Genomic DNA, 7,240 nt, shown 5'->3' with positions numbered 1-7,240 from the left:
GTTGTTTTCAGTCTTCAATGATTTCTATTGAAGTCTATGGAAACAACAGCCATTTGTTCACACAATGCATGGAATAACGGCCGTCAAATTGATGTTCGGGACATTTATTGACTGCCGTTATTTAGCCACTATTTTAAGTTGTTCACACGCAATTTTTTATTTTATTTTTATTTATTTATTATTTTTTTTTTGGGGGGGGGGCTTTTTTTACTGTCTTTTCATCAAAATTTAATGGACCTTCCAAATTTGTTGAAAATCGCTGTGTGGACGTTAGCCATCATGGACGTTTTCTCAGCTTTTCTATTCACTAGGATTTAACATTTTAGAAGTTACAACAGTATGACAAATAATAGTATGGTGTGCATTAGGTCACGACCGCAGAGACCTGAGGGACATTACCAGAAAACTAAAAGTGAGAACACATTCAGATATTTTTTGGAATTCATACTGTTTTAAAGATCTATGTACTTTACAATGAAATGATCCGCTTCTCTGCACCATCTGGCCTTTACATGGTTAAAGGTTTTCTTCTCATCTGACTGCAAGGGCCAAATAAAGAATCAGGTCTCTTTTGGAAAACTTTATTCTTGTTCAAAAACTGTTGTATGTAATAAAGTCTATTGTCCAACTTCCTTTGTTGCTGCTTTTTTATACATTAGAATCCTTGGGTATTTTTTGGAGTATTTTATATTGGAGACTTGACCAAAATTCGAAAGGTTGTTGGGTTTCTCTGCTTTTTCCGAACTCATAAGTAGTGTTGGGCGGACTTGCCTGTTTTGGGTTGAATGCTCTGCCTTTGACTCCTGGAATACGCCATAGGCTGTATCCATGTTTTCCTGGCAGCCCCAGGGCGACATCTAACTTCTTCAGACACCGGGACCCAAACAGTTCGGCAAGTCCAATCCCAATCAACACTATTTGTTATATATATGTCTTGTATACTAGGCTCTTCAGGTTTTTTGTCCCCAGGTTGGGTGTGGTATTACAACTAGGAATGATCGAACTAGAACCTATTCAAACCTTCTGCATTTGATTCCTAGTGCCTATCTGTTCCGTGGGGAAGGAGGAGACAGCCTGGGTACCGCCTGGAATTATGGGATACAGCCTATTACCTAGGCTGAATCCCAGAATTCCAGGAGGTACCCACCCAGGATGTCTCCTCCTTCCCCACAGAATGGATAGGCATTAGGAATCAAGTGCAGAAGGTTCGTCTAGGTTCAAGTTCGATAGAACCTAAGATTTTTCACTGTTCGATCATCTCTAATTACAACTTGGCTCCATTCACTTTAATTGAACTGAGCTGCAATATGTGATGATGTGGAAAAGGGAACATGGGCAAAAAAAATGCAGCTGGTGCACTCTTTCTTGGGTGAGGGGCTTGTGATGAGGAGGAGGAGGTCCAGTGTGATCGCCATGTCAGCATCTGAGGAAGCTAAGGAAACAGCTAAAAGACGTCTCGTGTTCTGCAGTAGAAAAGGCTCTTCTTTCATCTCATTGTTATCCAGGCTTAGAAATACATGGCCGCTTTCTTCCAGGAACTGCACCCCTCTTTTCCTCAGTTTGGGTGTGACTTTGCAGCTCAGTTTTATTGTTGGATAAGGCTGAGGTGAATGGAGCTGAATTATAATATCACAACACTGCGTGGGACTTGTAGTATTTCCAACATAAGTCGGAAAGTAAGCTGCCAGATGTTGGCCACTGCTGCTCTCACAGGATTAGATCACTTTTAGTAGTAATTTGTAAACCAACAAAGTACATTCAACATCATGGAGCTATCTGATATATACCATCGTCAGTGCCTTTTAGTGCTGAGAATCCATGATGTGGAGTGAACTAGTTTTGAAGAGATCCTGCTCTTTCCTGTGCTACCTGGTTTATTTGCCCAAAAAAGCAGTTCTTTAATAGAGATGAAGGGGGAAGTGGTATTTTTCTATTGGCATTTTATAGTAACCATGTTTTTGGGATACAAGAGATGAGCACAGCTCAAGCATGCTTGAGTCCAATCGAGTCCGCCATTTGAATACTGGTGGCTGAAGAAGTTGGATGCTGCCCTAGGAAATGGAGGAAAACATGGATACAGCCATAGGCTAGGTTCATACTATGTAAAAAAACAATGGCCGTTATTAATAACAGCCTTTGCACAACAACGACCGTTGTTAGGAAATACGGCTGTTGTTTGTCCATAGCTAGTGATGAGCAAATAGTGAGCTATTCGATATTCGTACGAATATCCTGCGAATATTCGAATATTCAATCGAATATTCAATCCCATTAAAGTCTATGGGAACAAGTATTCGATTAGTGAAAAACATCTATTTGACCATTTGGAGGGTGAAACCGGAAGCTGGGGGATATGAACGCTTATCGAATATTTATCGAATATTCGCGGGATATTCGTACGAATATCGAATATTTGAATATCTCACTATTCAATCGAATATCTATTCGATCGAACAGTATTCGCTCATCACTATCCATAGCATAAACCTAGCCGTTGGCTGTATCCATGTTTTCCTGACGTCTTCAGCCACCAGTATTTATGCTCCAGTTGCGCCTATCTTTTTTATTCTGCATTATGGTTTTGAAAACTCTCAAGGGATTGTAGACAGAAATCTGATTCCAATTGAAGTTAGTATGGATGGGGAAATATCCAAACATTCTGTGTCCAAAGGTGCTTAGAGTTTAATCCCAAGAACAAGCCAGTAAATGTATAGATGGGGACAAATCTATGAAGATACCTGGTATAGTCTAATCTTATGATTCCAAAGAAGTGGCAGAAATTGAACCTGCTTTTCGTCCACTTTTTTTAATCTTTCTTCTGAAGTTTGACCTAAAATGCCAAACTGTTTTGGAATAACAAGAAATCTGAGAGACGTTTTAACCACTAAAACATTTATTGTAAGATACAATATATGTCTTGAAAATAAACACTAATAAAAGCAGCACTTGTATTTAATAAGATAAAGATGAACAATCACAATTCAACAATTTTAGTTTTGCAGAAAGTCCCCGAGTTTAACTCACTCATTGCTAGAGCTTCATAGCAGTGAATAAGTTAAGTCCCCATTATTTACCACTGTTTTTCCAACCAGTCAATGGGGTGAAAATTGTGGCAGAGAATCTGATGGACATTTCCAACAATATGATCGCGCAACCGAGGAGAAAATTATGGCATGTTCTATTGGGAAAGTATATTTGTACTTATTGCACCTGACAGAGTCTGTCCAACTCTTTTCCAAGGATCTCTACAGCCTCTGTGCACTGGCTGTACATGGTCCACATAGGCCTATGTTGTGTGGATGAACTCTAGAGAGAAATATATCAATCAGGGCTGGTGGGGTGGAAAAAATCCAAAGGAGTCTGCCCCAATTATTCATGGTTCAGGCAGAATGACGGTAATGGCAGGTTCCCATTAAGGTCTAAAGATGGCCATAGGCCATGAATAGTATAAATCCAACCTCAGACAATGATTGTTAAAAATAATTGTTGTACCTACCATATTAAAGGGAACCTGTCACATTGTACAAGCAGCAGTCTGTCCTGCTATATATATATATATATATATATATATATATATATATATATCCTTAATCCTTAATCTGTCACTAGGTTTATGCCACCTTAAATGAGGGCAGCATAATCTAGTGACAGAAATGCTGAACAGATCGGTGTATTACTTACATCATTCTGTTCCGCCGTTCTCCTGATATGCAGGAGAATAGGATCCTTGCCACACCCCTCCCCCTGCCGATTGACAGTTGACAATTGCCTATACATGAATTGATAACTGCCAATCAGTAGCTGGTGAGCGGAGTTTTCTTCTGCTCATGAATATCCAGGACTACTGGGCTCATGCACATAATGGAGAGGACTACTTATTATCCATGTTATTCAGGAGGATATCTCTGGATCAGCTGCAAACAACAGTGTAAGTGATACATTATTCTGTTCAGTTTCTCTGTCATTAGTATATGCTACCCTTAGATAGGACACCTGCCGACAGAGTCTCTTTAAGAGTCCAGTGGGTGGTCCTTCTCAGTGATTGACAGCTACCTCTGCATGCATGCCTATACAGTAAAGACTTTGAGACAACCCCCTGGATTCGCATAGAGTGAGCAGCAATTTTAATCATTATTTTTCAAGTTATACAAAACCTTTGTATACAAGACTTTACAGCTTCTTCTGCTCTATAACATACCACCAGTGGACCGGACAACATTTTCATGGTGACAGCTTCCCTTTTAAAATAAAGAATGGTTCCTACTGATGAAATTGTCTCCTATTGGTAAGTACATGACTTGTTTCTGAACATTCTGATTGATTTATTTATCAATCGGACATATGGTATAAATAGACTTACAGCAATACACGTAAATAATATTTACAACACACAGGAAATCATTCTCTTTGTTCATATTTCTATCCATATCTATGATAAAGCTAGGACATATTCATTGCAGATACTCACCCGTGCCCATATCTGTACAACATGTGCACCACAATATAAATAAAACATCTTGTGTTCCAAAAAATGTTTTAATTAAACACATTACATGGTTCACATTAAGAAATAAGACGCAGGTCACACAGCAGAAGTTTCTATGAAGGCCTCATCCTAAAGAGTGAAAGCTAGATCCTGATCAGTTGTTAGAAGCAACTAAGCTTGGTTTCTTAAAGGGGTTGTCCAGCGAAAATCTTTTTCTTTTCAATATCAGAAAGTTATATAGATTTGTAATTTACTTCTATTAAAAATATCAAGTCTTCCCATACTTATTAGCTGCTATATGCAGGAAATGTTTTTGACACTTCTCTCTGCTGCCATCTCTGGCCGAGACAGGAACTCTGTCTTGGTTTTCTATTAATCCTCATAGAAAACCTCTCCTGCTCTGGACAGTTCCTGTCTCGGCCAGAGATGTCAGCAGAGAGCAGTGCTCAGACTGAAAATAAAACAACACTTCCTACAGGATAAACAGCAGCTGATAAGTATGGGAAGACTTGAGATTTTTAATAGAAGTAAATTACAAATCTATATAACTATATATTATTTAAATGAAATCTGCTGCGGATCTGCTGTGGATGCGCAGCAGAAAATCAGCTGCGGAAACAGGAAAGTGTGAACGTACCCTAAGAGAGTACCTGTCAAGAAAAAAAATGCAGGGAGAGACTGCAGCAGCCGTGCCTCCACTCACCGACCGACTGAGTCCGCCAATGGAAGTTTCTGAGACTACCCAGGCTAGGAATGGGGAACCTTTGGGTCTTCAGCTGTTGCAAAACTACAATTCCCATCATGCCTGGACAGCCAAAGCGAAGCTTTGCAACAGCTGGAGAGCCAAGGTTCCCCAACCCTGACCTAGGCGGACAGAGCAAGTGGCCATGGAGTGGATTGGGCCTCTCCCGTGTCTTCTCCCCGGCTGTATCTCCTGATCTAAGCAGCGAGAATTGTTGGGATCAATAATGTTTGACATATTTGATTACATGTCAAAAGTTATTTTTCAAGAGAGGTACACAACTCAAAATGCCAAGCTGTATAAATTAATTCATAGTTTAAATGAAAAAGAATCTACACCCACATGCATGCTATGAAATAATGAGAGATGGAGTATTACACGTCCTTACATGTCCGCAGTCAGCACTGTGCCAGTCCAGCTTTGAGCAGAAAACCTGTTGGGATAGATTAGTTGCTAGGAATATACCGCTTATTATCTACAACCTCCATAGCAACCAGTCTGACAGTAAAGAAAGGGAAGTTCTTCATTAAATGATTGTGTTTGGGAGACATTGAGATTAGAGATGAGCGCAACTCGAGTCCGATCATGTGGCATTTGATTACCGGTGGCTGAAAAAGTTGGATGCAGCCCTAAAGAGTCCCACCTCCAGTGTCCACCATAGGCTTATACAGGCTCAGTGGTGGACACAGGGGGCGGGGCATGGTCACATGCTCCTCCATGTCGGCCATCTTATGGACAGACTCACCACAGAGCAGGAAAGCCGAGCCTGGAGGAGAGGAGTCGGATTTTAGCTCTATGAGGCACACAGGGAGCTGCTGTCAGTATATACAGTGAGTACACTTACTAATACTGTACACTGACCTATTTTACTATAAAGTGGCCAACCCCTTTAAAGGAGAACTCTAGATAAGGAAAACTTGTTTTCTATTAAAAGTTATATACAATGTATTACCATATCTGTGCGGTTCTGCCACACTGGTAGCTGATAGAAATCCAGGAAGTGAAGAAAACTGGCCTCTGTGCCAATTCACATTGTCTCCTGCTCCCTCTGTTCTCCCCCCTTAGGAGACAAATCTTCCATGCCTCTGTCTCACATTGTGTGTGTTTGCCGAGCACAGGCTGATGATGCAGACAGGGGGCAGGGCGTTACAGGAGGCTTGGCTGGATCCCCCAATCCCCTGAGTGATTCACCATCTCTGACCGGCCTCTTTAGCCTCTAGTCTAAATCTGAGCAGGCAAGGAGTGACAAAGCAGCTGCTGCAACTTCACTGATTGTGCAGAAGTGTGCTGTGAAATTAGGGCTGTGTTCACACATGTTGGAGTTTTATTGCAGTTCTGCAGCATCTGCACAAAAATGATGCAGAACTGCAATTAAATTATGCTAAACAGCAGAAGGGATAAGAGCCAGCACTGCCAATCCCACCTGGACAAAAACAAGGCATAAACAGTATATCCCATGTAAGATAGTATTGGATAAACTCCTTATTGTGGGCTCAAGCTCAAAAGATAAAAGATGCTCCATCATAATATGTGCATGGAGAAAAAAAAAAGTCCTTTAATCCAATATCATTGTTACAGGTAACAAACAGTGTGTTGTGTGGGTGGGAACACAATGAAATGACAAAGTACTGCAATTAATTCAGTAACTGCAGAAACTGCAATGTGTGAACACAGCCTAGATGTTCTGCAACAGATTTGGGTGGGGAATGGGCAGGGTGGGGGAATGGTCAGGCTGAGGTAAAGCATTACATTCTGGGACTTGTAGTACTGTGTACACCTGCTCAACTAGGAAATACAGCCACACAATACAGAACACCCCCCCCCCCAAGCAAATGGATTTTTGATAGTTTCAAAACTGGGATAGATAGGTAAGTAATGCTATTTGCTTCTGCAGCTGGTTTATTTTTATTATTTTACCTCTACCTGGAGTTCCCCTTTAACTTGTCCATGTAAGGATGGCCATTCATGTCATTTTTACATCAAAACCAGCTTCTTTCTAGGAGTATGAAGAG

This window comes from Dendropsophus ebraccatus, chromosome 5, assembly GCF_027789765.1.
Source record: "Dendropsophus ebraccatus isolate aDenEbr1 chromosome 5, aDenEbr1.pat, whole genome shotgun sequence".
NCBI lineage: Eukaryota > Metazoa > Chordata > Amphibia > Anura > Hylidae > Dendropsophus > Dendropsophus ebraccatus.
This window is presented reverse-complemented; position numbering follows the sequence as displayed.